Source organism: Loxodonta africana, chromosome 2 (genome assembly GCF_030014295.1).
Source record: "Loxodonta africana isolate mLoxAfr1 chromosome 2, mLoxAfr1.hap2, whole genome shotgun sequence".
In the NCBI taxonomy this organism is placed as follows: domain Eukaryota; kingdom Metazoa; phylum Chordata; class Mammalia; order Proboscidea; family Elephantidae; genus Loxodonta; species Loxodonta africana.
The window spans coordinates 38,916,349-38,928,741 of NC_087343.1; the positions used below are offsets into that span (position 1 = coordinate 38,916,349).

General features: G+C 41.1%; 1 protein-coding gene across 1 annotated transcript in view; it reads right to left on the reverse strand.

Moving 5' to 3' along the window:
- The window catches only part of ADAMTS12 (ADAM metallopeptidase with thrombospondin type 1 motif 12), a 451,387-nt gene that overhangs the window by 200,747 nt on the left and 238,247 nt on the right, over positions 1–12,393 (reverse strand). The gene's annotated exons all lie outside the window — the stretch shown is intronic.

The window sequence follows — 12,393 nt, forward strand, 5'->3', positions numbered from 1 at the left end:
TATATCTCTCTCATGTAGGTTCCACTAATGTTTGTAAAGATGCAAATCTATAAGTGTAATTTATGTTTAGTAACGTATGAATGCAATGTTCTTATATTCACCATTTTAAAGAGATCGTTCTAAATGAATACAACCAAGATAAGTGAAATGTGAAACTTCCACAGAGGTTCAAAAAGTAGTTCTTTGAGAGAGGCGGAGCCAAGATGGCGGAATAGACAGACGCTTCCTTTGAGCCCTCTTTACAACAAAGACCCAAAAAAACAAGTGAAACAAGTATATTTGTGACAAGCTGGGAGCCCTGAGCATCAAAAGCAAGCTTAGACAACAAACTGAGGGGTAGGGGAAAGAAGAGACCGTTCAGAAGCGGACAGGAGTTGCCAGACCTGAATCGCGGGGAGCCCTCAGGCACCATTCCTGGAGCAGCTACGGCCGCGGTGGTGGGCTGGTCCTAGCGTTTGGCCACAGTTTCCTCAGGGAGGAGCAGCCAGCCACACGGCCCACTCACCCCTCCGGAACCTGAGGAGAAGGGCACTCTCGGCAAAAGCTAAGTACCTGCGTATATTTTACCTCGCCCCCCTCCCCCCACCCCCAAGCGGGCTTCAGCGGCTGAATCCCCAGGCCTGAGATAGACCCTGGTGAGCACCTGGAGCCATCCTCCCCGCCGTGGGGGAGGAAAAAATTTGCAACTGGGGGGAAAAGATAATTTGCTAGCTCCATTAACTGGGGGAGCTCAGGACAGAAGTGGCTCCTGTCCAGGCATAAACCGTCCATGGACCTGGAGCAGCTTTCCCTTTTGCATGGACCTGTGTGGGCCTATTTCGGGAGAATAGGCCCTTGTTGGCAAACTCCAACCATTTCAGCGGTGCGGTGGAGAGGTGGGTGTTTGATGTTTGACACTGCTTTGCTTATTAAACAAGGTTAGGAGAGGGGGGAGGGAGGGATGGTGGGAGAGAAGCATTCACCATTTAGATAGTAGATAAGAACTACTTTAGGTGAAGGGAAAGACAGCACATAATACAGGGGAAGTCAGCACAATTGGACTAAACCAAAAGCAAAGAAGCTTCCTGAATAAACTGAATGCTTCAAAGGCCAGCGTAGCAGGGGCAGGGTTCTGGGGACCATGGTTTCAGGGGACATCTAAGTCAATTGGCATAATAAAATCTATTAAGAAAACATTCTGCATCCCACTTTCAAGAGTGGCGTCTGGGGTCTTAAACACCAGCAAGCAGCCATCTAAGATGCATCAATTGGTCTCAACCCACCTGGATCAAAGGAGAATGAAGGACACCAAGGACACAAGGTAATTACGAGCCCAAGATACAGAAAGGGACACATGAACCAGTGACTACATCATCCTGAGACCAGAAGAACTAGATGGCGCCTGGCTACAACCAATGACTGCCCTGACAGGGAACACAACAGAGAACCACTGAGGGAGCAGGAGAGCAGTGGGATGCAGACCCCAAATTTTCATAAGACCAGACTTAATGGTCTGACTGAGACTAGAAGGACCGCAGTGATCAGGGTCCCCAGACCTTCTGTTGGCCCAGGACAGGAACCATTCCCGAAGCCAACTCTTCAGACATGGGTTGGAGAGGGATGCTGGTGAGGAGTGAGCTTCTTGGATCAGGTGGACACTTGAGATTATGTTGGCATCTCCTGCCTAGAGGGGAGATGAGAGGGTGGAGAGGGTTAGAAGCTGGTGAAAAGGACACAAAAAGAGAGAGTGGAGGGAGAGAGCAGGCTGTCTCATTAGGGGGAGAGTAATTGGGAGTGTGTAACAAGTTGTATATGGGTTTTTGTGTGAGAGACTGACTTGATTTGTAAACTTTCTCTTAAAGCACAATAAAAATTATTAAAAAAAAGACAATTCAAAATGTAGGATGACAGTTTCTAGCCAATCTGTGAAAAGGTGAAGCTTTCAATGATTTTGCCCATTTGTAATGTTAATATATACTGATGACTGTGTAACCTTCCTTGGACTCTGCAGACATGGCTGTGGTAGCATGCTTGTCTGCTTCCCACTTTTGTCTTTTTGAATATATGCTGAATAAAACTCTCTTTTTGCCTTAAAAAAAAAAAATAGTTCTTTGAAATAATTGTCTACTTCATTAAAGTGTGTCCTTTACTATGAAAAAGGTATCATAATCTAGGCTAGGAATTTTCTCCTTCTTCTCCTCTAAATCATTCAGTGCCTACAATGTGCAAAGGAGTGTATCAGGCTTTTGAATGTACAGTTATTTATCCTCATGAACATTTAAAGCACATATCACTCTATTTTACAAATTTGGAAACTGACGCTCAAGATGGCTCATTAAATAAAGTCCCTAAAAGTCACACAGCTCATCCAGTCAGTATAAGATGCATAATGTTGATACCCTAAAGTATATACCACAGTGGGTGGTGCATATATGCCACACTGGGTGGCGCAAAAGGTTAACACATTTGACTGCTAACCAAAACCCTGGAGGTCCAAGTCTACCCAGAGGTGCCTCAGAAGAAAGGCCTGGAAATCTCTCCTCAAAATTTCAACCAATGAAAGCTCTGCGGAGCATAGGTCTTACTCTGACACACATTGGGCCATCACGAATCGAAATCGACCCAATGGCAACTGGCAGGAGTCTTTGGGTAGTGCAAACAGTTAACGTGCTCAGCTGTTAGCCAGAAAGTTAGAAGTTCTTGGAAGAAAGGCCTGGCGATCTAATTCTCGAAAATCATCCATAGAGACCCTATGGAGCACAGTTCTACTCTGGCTCACAAGGAGTTGTCGTGAATAGAACTGACTCAACAGCAACTGGCTCCCCACAGAGTAAACACGCATAGAACCAGGGTAGATGTAGCTGAAAAAGCGGCACGAAGTTCAGGGCATCCCACTTCCAGGAAGTATACCAATAAGCTGGATCTAGAGAAGGACTAGAGAATTATCAAGGTCACTAAATAGGTTTCAGTAAGAAAGCAATTCAAATATTAGGATTTGGAAGCCAAAACCTAACAGAGGCCAAAGTCTACAGAATCATGAAGAAAATTACAAAGACTGCACAAAATCATTCTCAAAATCCCAGAATACTAGAACTAGAGAGCACCTTCATGAAACTCGAAGGGTCTATTTAAAACCAAGATGTAGCTTAGGTCCTCCCAGCTTCAAAGATAGAGGCTCTGGAATTTTCTTTTCTGAAAAACAGGGTAGTGAATTCAATATACTAGTTGATGTTGCTATTTGCCTTCAAGTTGATTCTGACTCATGGCGACGCCATGGGCCCCCAAGTGTGCAGTATAGAACTGCTCCATAGGGTTTTCAAGGCTGTGCCCTTCCAGAAGCAAATGGCCAGGGCCTATCTACCAAGGCACCACCAGGCTTTCAGCTAGGAGTCCAGTGCTTAGCTGCCTGCATCACCTGGGGCTCTCGAGATGCTGAAACTGTGATGTTTAATTAAACATGAGACATTTTCTATGTATGAAGAACTTGCCAGTGCTATGCTAGGCTCTCTGGGGAAAGATAAAGCATAAGATACAGTTCTTGCTCTCAGGGTGTTCTTTCAGTTATTGGTGAAGGCAGAAAAAAAGCTGTAAGTAAGCAACACAGAATCACACAAACAATAGATGATTCAGTGTCACTAAGAGTTATGGTAAGAGTTCAGAGGGAAAAGAGATCAAGGAAAACCAGATTCACTGAGTATCTGCTATTCTCCAGACAACATGCCAGGCTGCGAGATTACGGAGATGAATAAAAATACATTTTACTGACACTGAAGGATTCACTGCTTAGAGAGGTAGATGATGGGTGGCAGGAAGGTCTTTCGGGGTGGGTAGAATTGAGGCAGAGGAGGTAAAACGGATGAACAGCGACGTGGAGATGCGGAGAAGGCAGAATGGCCTGGAGACTTCCAAACTGCCTAATCCTGTACTGTCTTCATCTGCCAGGTGACCTAGGGATATCAGCTTCTCCTTTACAATGACTTTTTTCTTTGCTTCTTATATTTCTGAACCTATACAGGCTGCGATGGTAAGAGGGATCCAGAGAGCCCAGCAAAGGGAAGGTGTGCAGGGATTCTAATTTTGCTGCAGAGTCTCCCTAAGTGAATCCTTTGCGTGTCCATAACTGAGTGGTAGCTCCTCATGGTTTCCAGTAAATGAATATGAGAACTGAATAAATGCCAACCAGACAAGCTGCACGAATTTCAAGGGGAAATGAGTGAAATCTTCTAGTTCTTCCTAATATTAACACATTACATTCACATACTGCTTCGTGGCTCAGAGCACATCCCTATACACGATCATATTTGCTTTTCCTAATGACCCAGAGGTAGGAGAACAGGTGTTACTAATTCCATTTTCCAGAAAAGTCAACTGCATTTTAAAAAGTTTAAATTAGGAGAAATAGATACATAGATCAATGGAACAGAGCAGAGAACCAAGAAATAGATGCCAGACTCTTCACAAAGGTGCAAAAGAGATCCAACAGGAGGACAGTCTTCTCAACGGAAGATTTTGGAGCAACTGGACATCCATGGTGGAGGGAGGGATTCACCCTTGACCCAAACCTGACTTCTTATACAAAATTAACTTAAAATAGATTTAAACTTAACTATACAGTATAAAACTGTAAAATACTGGGGAAAAAATAGAAGAAATACACAGGATCTAGAATTAGGCAAAGAGTTCTCAGACTTAGTTGATCGATAAAAGGAAAAATGGATAAATTGGACCTCTCCAAAAATAAAAACTTTTGCTCTGCAGAAGTCCATGTGAAGTATGGGTTTTTTGTTTGTTTGTTTGTTTTGAGGTGATGAAAATGTTCAAAATTTGATTGCAGTGATGGTTGCACAATATTGTGAATATATTAAAAATAACCGAATTGTACACTTTAAATAGGTAAATTGTATGGTATGTGAACAATATATCAATAAAGTTGTTTTTTAAAGCTCATGTGAAGAGGATGAAAAGACAAGCTACAAGCTGGGAGAAAATATTTGCAAACCACATATCCAACTAAGGACTAGTATATAGAATATAGTATATAGTATATACAACTCTCAAAACTCAACAGTAAGGATTAGTACCTAGAATATATATACAACACTCAAAACTCAACAATGACAAAAAAATTCATTTAAGAAATGAATAAAAGATATGAACAAATATTTCACTGAAAAGGACATAAGGTAGCAAATAAAAAAATAAGCACCTGTAAATATATTCAACATCATTAGCTATCGGAGAAATGCAAAATTAAAACCACAATGAGATACCATTACATGCCTGTAAGAATAGCTAAAATAAAAAATAGTGACAACATCAAATGCTGGTGAGTATGAGGAGAAACTGGATCACTCACACACTGCTGGTGAGGATGTAAAATGATACAGCCCCTGTGGAAATCAGTTTGGCAGTTTCTTATAAACTATACATGCAATTACCACATGGCCCAGCCTTTGTACTCATGGGCATTTATCCCAAAGAAATGAAAACTTACATTCACATAAAAACCAGTGATGGCCCTACTCAATTTATTCCCAAAACCTTGACCCTTCTCACCCTTCCAGTCCCACCCCAACTTTCCCGTAGCTGGAACTCTTCCAAGGTAACATGCAACTTTCCAAGGCACTTTGGTACTGATTCCCTCCAGGGCTGACAACCTTTGGTCACCTGGCTCTGTTTCTAGAAGTCATACAATTTTTACGGCTGACTTGCTGTTTTTGCTTCCTTTTCAATTATTATTTTGAAACCCATCTGAAAGACTTTGGATCCACACGTGGCTCAGGAAATTCTGAATTAAATCCCTGGCGGAGGTGCAGCTGGCCCAACCAGGACTCTGAGGCCCTGGGGTCCACACTGTGCAGGCAGACTTTGGTGCCCTTCCAAACACACTGCATACTCCAAATCCCACTCCCCACCATCACTTTCCAAAAGAAAGGAATTATGTCAACAAATATGCAAAAAGCAACCCTTTTCCATGAAACAAAAACGCAAAATTAATGCATAGGATTGTTACCTCCCCATGGCTCCTCTAGTCTCCCCTCTGAAAGTGTTTACAGAGTTAGAATTGCCAAATTTGTTATCTTTCCAAACTCGGAGGTACAATGTCAAATTAAACACAGACAATGCAATGGATCTGAAGAAATGGAGTGACTCTGAGGACACCTGGAGAACAGAGATCCAGTATTTTAAAAGCAGTTTTGTTTGATCACGAATCTTTAAATACCTTAAAACTTCGAGTTTGTAATCCTAAAAGAGTAATATCACTGTATCTTCTGAGGATACTGTAAGTTACCAACTGAACTAATATAGAATGTTTATGAGCAGAGTTTCTGAGTCAAATTAGCACTATTTCTTAGTAACTCCTTAATGACTTTGGGAAATTTACTTGTCTTCTCTGTGCCTCAGTTTCCTCATCTATAAAATGGGGACATTTCAGAATTTATTTCATGGAATTCTTATAAGCATTAAACAAGCTGACGTGTAAAACAAATAAAACGGTACACTACAAATGATAAATGCCGGTGGTGCAGTGATTAAGCATTTGGTTGCTAACCAAAAGGTCGGCGGTTCGAACCCACCAGCCACTCCTCAGGAGAAAGATGTGGTAGTCTGCTTCTGTAAAGATTACAGCCTTGGAAACACTGTGGGGCAGTTCTACTCTCTCCTGTAGGGTCACTATGACTTTGAATCCACTCGACAGCAATGGGTTATTACTATAATATTTGATACAACAAATGAAACTGTCTAAAAATCTGAAAGATTCAATGTGAATTAATAGCAAAGGCAGCATCAGGGTTTTGGATGATGGCACTGGATCTCAGCATATTCCCCAAATGCATATATTCCTCCCAAGAGTTAAAAAGTTTTCAAATGCTCTTCAGAGTTAGGCTTCAAATATGGAAAGTAATAAAAGGATAGAAATGGGAAAGAACTAGATAGGCGAGAAAGCAGGTTATGAGAAGAAAGTCATAAAATCCCCATCTATGTAACAGATTTGCCTTTTGAAGAGGTGGGATAGGTTTCCAGCACCAAGCCCCTATGATTCAGCTGAGTGTGAGAAGATAAAGATATTATTGCTACATGGTTTAGAGGTGATGGTGGATAAGAGTTGACTAGGCATGATGATCACCACCTGTCAGCTTGCCGTACGTACTGTGGTGGTTTGCGTGTTGCTATGATGTTGCAGGTCGCAGATATTCAAATACCAGCAGTGTCATGGTAGACAGGTTTCAGCAGAGCTTCTAGACTAAGAGAAAGGCCTGGCTACCTACTTCTGGAAATTAGCCATTAAAAATCTTATGACTCACAACAGAATACTGTCTGAAAAAGTGCTGGAAGATGAGCCCCCTAGGCTGGAAGGCACTCAAAATACACAGTGGCCACAACAATGGGCTCCAGCATAACAACAATTGTGAAAATGCCACAGGACAGGGCAGTGTTCCATTCTATTGTACACGAGGTCACCATGAGTTGGAGCAACTAACAACAGGCATGACGATAACGTTAACGACAGAGACAAGGCCAAGTCCAAGATCACTGGAGTAGGTGTGAAGCTGCGATTATTCAAGTGATATTCATCATGGAGAGGTGAACTAAGTCTCTGAACTCAAACCTTACCCCACTTTAGCTTATTGAGTCCCTCTTGTACAAAGAAGTGGGTCCAGATGAGAAAAGCTAGTACAATGTCCTCCTGCTGAACACTGGGACTTTGGCTCACTTGACCCAACATCTGGCCTTGGGATTAGCAAAGTTGTCTGTGGAGCACTGGCTAGGTCATGGGCTGGACCCAAGAGCAACTGAGTTCATGGCAGAACAAGGAGATTTGACTAGAATCCATGTAGCTTGGCCTCATTTTAAAACAAATTTGGGACTTGGTAGGGATTCACATCTTGATTTCAAGTGAATATTAGTCAAATATTCCAAATTCCACACTTGGTATATAATTTTAACTATAATCTAATGTTTCTGAAACTCAGGAGCTGCTTCCCAATCAGTTCTTAGAATGTGGTTGATAGCATGGAATGTAACATAAGAGGACAATCAGTATTATCAAAAGGGCCAATCAGGGAGCTATACTTACACTCCTCAGCACATATTGTTTTATCAGGATTTATTGTAGATGGATATGGCCAGTCAGCAAAAGCAGTGGGTGTTACTAGCTCATTGCTGAGGAAATCAAGTTCTAGGGAAGTAAAAACAGAGCTAAGTAGACAGAAACCAACAACATACAAAATAATGTCCTTGTTCTCAAAAGTTTTGACAAAAAGCTTTTTGAAACTACAGATTTAAAGCTAGAACAAGCAAGAACTTTTCCTGCTTGTTCTAAAGCACTTTTGATCCTCAAAACTGCAAGAGCATAAAAACAGAAATTTGCAAATGAAACCACTACGGGAGTTTGATTTATATATAGCCTGCCTTATTTAAAAAAGGAGTTAATGGGACTCCCAAATATAGACATTATAGCCAGATAACTTAGAGAAAGAAAGAAAAAAGGAGGTAGTGCAGTGTAATGGATCACTTTTTGTGTGGCCTTTCTAGCCATGGTCTTGTAACTCCCACCCAGGTAATTGGGCTGGACTGTGTGATAGGGTAATTATGGCCCACCAAGTGGATTGGTCAGTTTTGTCATCCCAATGGGCTTGAAATGAGCCACCCCAGAGGTAGGAAATAGAAGAGCCCACCACCACCAAGGAAGGAGAGACTGGTAGGAGAGATCTGCAGGAGATAGCACAGTGGGATTTCCCGACCACAGAACGAGAAAGTTGAGTGCCTTTGGGCAGAGACCGAGGGCCAGTGAGAAGCCTATGCCTGACCTATGAATTTGGGACTTGCCAGCCTCCACAACCACGTGAGCCATTTCCTTTATATGGTTTGGGAGTTCTGTGAGACATTGCAGCAAATTAGGGAACCCAAAGATGGGGGGAGAGTACTTAGGGGAGAGGGGGTAGTTGATGCTAGAAATGATGGACTGGTACAGCAGCTTGGAGAAGTTGGACATTTGGGACATCTCTAACCTCCGCCTCATAGGAACCAGCTTTGTGCTGACCCTTATGAAAGAAATTATTCGTTTAGGTAGGAAGATAAAATGGACTTAAAAAATATGCTAATAAATAAGTTGGCTACCATATTCTATCTGAGGAGTCCCAGGGTGGCACAAATGGTTAAGTGCTTGACTATTAGCTGAAAGTTGACAGTTTAAACCCACCTAGAGGCTCCTCAGAAGACAGGCCTTGTAACCTACTTCAGAAAACCTTGACAGCCTTGAAAACTCTATGGGACACAGTTCTACTGTGTGCACACGGGGTCATCATGAGTCGGAATCAACTCAATGGCAACTAACAACAACATATTCTGTCTATTCACTTGCTTTGGCTGCTGCACAGACTTGACTCCAGTTTAACCATCACTGAGAAAAGGAACCGTGGTCAGTTAATCAAGACAAAGACAAACCCACGGGTCAATAGAAGCAAAACTATTTCTGACAATGAGACCTAAAAAAGGTAAGACCTGGTTATTCCGGTTATCATCATTCAGAACAAGAGACTTAATTACCTAGTCTGAGGGAGGTCATGACAATGATACGCTTTCCAGAGTGATAGCTTGGTCGGTATGCAGGTCGGCATGGTTGGACACCTGTTCTCCAGGTAGTGACTGGAACCTGGGTGAGGACCGTGGTTGTGATACCACTTGTTTGTGTATGTAAAAGTCTGAACAATTCAAAAGTTAGAGTCTTTCAGGAGTCTGTATTTCTTTTAAAGAATTCCATGGACTGGGAGCCAAAATGAGAGATAAGGAAATGGCCCACACCTATCTGTATGTCATGTGTGAACAACGGAGAAAGCCTTCTATCTTGGTTATCTAGTGCTGCTATAACAGAAATACCACAAGTGGATGGCTTTAACAAAGAGAATTTTTTCTCTCACAGTCTAATAGGCTACAAGTCCAAATTCAGGGCATCAGCTCCAGGGGAAGGCTTTCTTTTTCTGTTGGCTCTGGAGGAAGGTCCTTGTCATCAATCTTCCCCTGGGCTAGGAGCTTCTTCGCACAGGAACCTCAGGTCCAAAGGGCATGTTTTGCTCCCAGCACTGCTTTCTTGGTGGTTTAGGTCCCCATGTCCCTCTGCTCGTTTCTCTCTTTTATATCTCAAAAAAGATTGGCTTAAGACATTGTCTAATCTTGTAGATCTCATCAATATAACTGCTGCTAATTCATCTCATTAACATCATCGTGATAGGATTTGCAACACGTAGGAAAATCATATCAGATGACAAAATGGTAGACAATCATACAATGCTAGGAATCATGACCCAGCCAAGTTGATACATATTTTTGGGGAACACAATTCAATCCATGACACCCTCATTTAAAAAAAATTAGGTTATTTATTTCTTTTCCAGGCAGAAGCTTGTTTTGATTTGGGGTTTTGGTGTCTATGTCTCCATGTTTGTATTCAGCTGTGGAACTGATGTGGCAAGCTCGCTGTGTAAGTACATGGGAACCGTGTGTGTGGCTGTAGTAGGCTGTATTATAGGGGTTCATAAATGTTGCTAGTTTGCTATTGTGCTTCTTTATGACAGATAGTTCCCAAATACTACTTCCCAGTTTTTACTGTGAAATATAAATTAGTTGCTTTGGTTAAAAGCTGTAAATAATATGAGTGGTTGAAAACATACTAAGAACGGTAGTGGCAAATAAGTACATTTAGGTATGCAAGAAAATTGGATGTGTTTTTGTTCATCAATGAACACAAAAAATAACCCCACCTTAAAGTAAAATTTCTGGTTGTGCTAGAACAGGAAAGAAGATGGTTAAAGCCAAAACCTGCATGGGAACAGAAGGATATACAGGGTTTGAAGAAAAGGAATTTTTATTTGTCTTGGTTTATTAAACCCACAAATTAAGAGCCTGAAAAGAAGAAACTAAATATGTTAACATTTTAACAAAGTTGGCTCCATTTTCATTAAAAGAACAAAAAAAATACAAATTCTTTACTGCCAGATATTACATTAATATAAAACAAGAATGTGGTTTTCTTTCCATTAAAATGATACATTGGTCTTGGAGTACTCAGTCTGCTCTTAATAAGAGGTAGTAAAAGCTATTCATTATCTTCTGTGCTACTTGTCCAGATAACAAAGATTTTGCTTCTCACTAGAATAATTTTTGTGCTTTGACTTGACTTTGTCATATCCTTGATTTTTATCAAAAACCAAGCAAATGAACAAAGAATGAAGAGCTCTGAAAGAGCTAAAGTTCCTCATAGTTATGCTTCTTTTGACATATCTAATTTTAAATACTGGATTAACATTCTGATAGGTAAGCTAAGCAAAGCCATTCGTTGTTGTCTGGTGCTTATGTTTCTAATTGAATAAAGTGTCTGATTTCTTTGATAATTCTATTTGATGCTATCTTTTCAAGATAAGACTCTGAATTCAGGAAAACATCATTGTCAAGGTACTCTTAAGCCTCACATCATGCCTGGCACTGACCATACGGCCAAAATGCCAACAATCTGCTCCTTCATCTTGAAACCAATGACGTGACCCTCAAGTGCAGGAGAGATCCTAGAAAGGATCAGACTTGTTGGACATGCTCCATGTTTCTTAATTTGGCCAATGAGAGCTGCCCTGATTATGGAAACAGCAGTCAAATAACATAAATACATATATATATTTAAAGAGGCTAGCTTTCCTATGTTCACTTTAAATAGGTATAATGTTATTAGTATAAATATGTTTCAGAGATTACATACTTTACAAGATGCATTGGAAGGCCGCAGAGATTTTTGAATGCCTTCATTGTCCATCATATGTTCCTACCCTCAAGAGAAACAATAAAATAATGATAAAATTCTTACGAAATTATTATCATGTACCAATAGAAGGATTTAGTCTCCTGCATTCTGGTATTGCTGCTCACCATCCACTTAGGCTTATCATCTCCAGGTAGTTTCTGATTTCCACTCATGCTTGCCCAAAGCCTCTGCTATAAGCCTCAGGCCGGAAATGGAGACTTTAACTAACAAGGACAGTCTCAGAGCCTCAGTGGAAGAACTGTACCAGATGTTCTTAATTATGAACACTGGGAGCAACAGATATAGCTCCCCCGCATGCACTGACATTGTTTGGACAGCAGTCAGACTATACTGGGGGATCAGGTGGGCTCTTCTCAATCGAGAAGCAGAAATTCTCACAAAGGCAAACTGCTGACCCAAGAACCAGCAAGATAAGAATTTCACAAGACTGAGGAAAATGAGGAAAGCAATCTAATTATGCTTAATTTTTAAAATATATCAACGGTAATGTTTTCTAAAAGATATTTTCTGATAAGTATATAAAGAATCCCTTTTATCTTTCTTGTTGAGGTATTTTAGCTCTCAATTTGGTAGGCCAGGCTATTGCAAACTGAAATGAT